Source organism: Neophocaena asiaeorientalis, unplaced genomic scaffold (genome assembly GCF_003031525.2).
Source record: "Neophocaena asiaeorientalis asiaeorientalis breed wild unplaced genomic scaffold, Neophocaena_asiaeorientalis_V1.1 scaffold84, whole genome shotgun sequence".
Lineage (NCBI taxonomy): Eukaryota > Metazoa > Chordata > Mammalia > Artiodactyla > Phocoenidae > Neophocaena > Neophocaena asiaeorientalis.
In genome coordinates, this window is record NW_020173656.1 from 5,161,829 (window position 1) to 5,165,190 (window position 3,362).

Sequence of the window (3,362 nt, forward strand, 5' to 3'; positions counted from 1 at the left end):
GTGAGAGGCCTGCTTACCCCAAAAAAAAAAAAAAAAAAAAAAAAGATACTGCAGTTCCCTTGAGACCCTGAGCTGAGAACCAGTGAATCTTTAGCCAATGTAGGCCAGCCTCAAACTCCTGGCTTCCGATCTATGACCACAGCCTCAGAGTAAATCAGGCAGGTCCCTTCTGAAGACAGAATCTATTCCCCTGTGCCTGCTGATCCTGGGCCACAAACACCCATTTAAAAGCATCACATGAGAGATTGTGAAGGCCATGCCATGACCGAGACCATGGGAATGCCACGCTGTCCTCAGAAACACATGTGCAGGGGCAGGGGTGCATCCCTAAGCAGTGACTCAAATTAATTCCACAAACCAGTAAGCACCTACTGTGCGCTACTCTACACTCTGCAGTTTCAGGGCCAAGGCAACTTGCCTGAGCTGGTATCATCTCACATAAACTGAAACCAAAGCTTCTCTGTTCCACTTTCTGCATCACACAGAAACACACAACATAGATTTGGGGGTGATGCAGCCAAATTTAAAAGCAGGTGCCTTCAACAGCCTTTCAGAAAACATGCAACCACAATCTGGAACTCTTCAGTTTGCCCCTCTCCCACTGGAGAACATCCTCTCCACCTTCTGTTGCTCCCAAATTTGACACCATGAAAAAAAAAAAAAATCAGCATCTAGCCCACAGTTCGCAGAATCAGACCTCCCTGCCCCTTTCCCCGAGATGCATGCTGGAGTGACTAGTTCCCCTCTGAGTCCTGGAGAAGCATCAGTTTCCTCTGATGTTACTAGTACCCACAGCTTAGGATTGATGCGAAAACCACAAGATCATTCAAGTAAAGTACTCAGCATGGGGCTGGCAGAGAGTAGGCCCTCAATAAATGGCAGCTATCATGACCATGGTCCTGATGGAGGGAGTAGAAAAGCGGACTCAAGTACCCAAGAGCCACCATTGTTTCTGGACTCTACCAGCCCCAAAATGTTCTACTGAGACAGGATATGTCAGCGGACCACCCCGTGTAGGAGGCTTTGAGACAAGGCCTGACTGGTGCCATTGGGCTGCAAAGGCTGCTGGTGTGGATGATGTGCTCTGGTCTAGTAAAGCACAACAGAAATTACTTTGTCAATCACCTCTGAGGGAGGGGGTCTGCCAGAAGCATAAGACTTCAATGGTGCTGCCATTGGAGCCTCGTCTTTTGTAGAGACTATTTTTAGCATAAATACTGTACACTCTGTTATATTGTCAAAACTGACAGATGAGCGTTCTCATGGTACCCACAGACCATGCATTCAATTGGGAAGATGTTAAAAAAACGTTAGATGAGCTTCTCCCAACCGTGGCACAAACAGTTGCTATGTATCACACGCCATGGCCACTGATATTCATGACAGGTGCCTCTGCCCTCTGCCCTCTGCCCTCTGCCATAGGTGTCCTGGCCTCTGAACCCTGCAGCTGGAATTCAGACTCGATTCCATGTTGGGCGCATCTCAGTCGAACACTCAGCCAGGAGCAACTGAGTCCAGGGAGTCCACTGTGGCAAAGCATTTGCAAAAACTATATTACAGGTAAGAGGTAAGAGGTGTACTATAGGTAAGACGGGATGAGAACTCCATAGTCATTGGGAACCTGGCAAACGACCTGTGATTTCTCATCATCCAGTCTCACAGCCCTGATGCCCTCCTTGGCCTCCCCCCAGGGGAGCCACTGCTTGGGGCCAAGTAGGGGGCAAGAAAGTCAGTACATCTATCACACAGGAAGACCCAGATCACTTCTCAGGTCCTCCTGAGACTAAGGAATTCTTTGTCTGTTTGGTTAGTTGGTGTGACGTTTTCGTTTTCTAGCCTCCACTCACTATGTTCCTCTGACGTTATCCCTGCACCATAGTGCCCAGCATGCTATACTCTGCCCAGAATGCTTTTTCCCCCTCTCATCACCCAGCTAATTCTACTCACGCTCTAGAGCTCTACAAGAATGTCACTTCCACAGGCAGGCTGTCTCTGGCCACCCAATTTAAGAGAGCCCTTCTATGATTCACTCTCAGAGCGCCCTGCGCTTTTCCTGCAAAGCATAACAGTTTGCATTTATGGCTTATTTGTCTCCCTTATTAGCTTGCAGGTTCCCTGAGAGTGAGGACATGCCTCTTCTGTTTGCTTCTCTTTACAGTGCCCAGCACAAGGCCAGGCACAGAGTCCAGCACAGAATAGAGATTCATTAAGCGATACTCACTGAGTCAAATGAATGAATGAAGGATGGATGGATGAATACTTAAGAGGGGCCCAAGGATCCTCTAGGCTGAAAGCCTCCAAAATTCTTCACATTCCTTAATCCATTGCATTCATCCTTAGAGAGGGAGAATCTTTTATCACCTAAAATGGGTGAAATGCATGCCTCTTTGTGGGGGAAAAAAACATGAGCAAATGCAATCGTCTGCCCTTTGGATTGACCAAAGAAGGGCCCAGGGAAGGGGAGGACCCAAAATTATCTTTTCAGACACTGAAGGGGTGCAAGCAGATCCACGCGAGGCCACTTCAAGTCCTGACACCCTAAATTCTAGGATTTCCAGTCTGCTACCCACAAATGACAAATGCTGAGGGCTCAGTGGGCCTGGCTCAAGCCTCCCTCTCCTTCGCTCACTGTGTCACCACAGGGGCCTGTCCCCTTGCTATTCCTTCCCGCTCCACTGAGAGGTGAGCTCCCAGCTCTCGCCAGCATCACCATAACCAGATCCATGGCCAGGCAGCCTCAGTCAAGGCTACTTGGCTTTTGGCTTGATCACGATTATAGGAACAGTATTTTTCAACAGGAGGGCAGATTAACAAAGGTACTATCGCACAACATAGAAGAATACACACGTGAGTACAAATAGAGAAGAAATAGTGAGGGACGGTGCCAGCTGCCTGCTGCAGATGCTTTGGATCTGGTCCCATTTATTTGTTCATCTGCATCCCAGAGGGGCCGGGCACAGTGATAGGTACTGGCTGGTGGAAAGGGAGAGCTGGGTCAGGGGATGCACAGAATAAGCAGGCCCAGGACTGGCGGGCACTATAAGGCCAGTAAATCATGTTACTGCAACTGAGGCAGGCTGGGAAGAGCCCAGGGAGGGCTGGCATCCCTGGAACATTCTTCTCTCCCCAAGGGTGGGAAATTACTAAACAAGAGGTGTAGTCAGGGGCTTCCCTGTTGGCGCAGTGGTTGAGGGTCCCCCTGCTGATGCAGGGGACACGGGTTCGTGTCCCGGTCCAGGAAGATCCCACGTGCCGCAGGGCGGCTGGGCCCGTGAGCCATGGCCGCTGAGCCTGCGCGTCCGGAGCCTGTACTCCACAACGGGAGAGGCCACAACAGTGAGAGGCCTGTGTACCACAAAAAA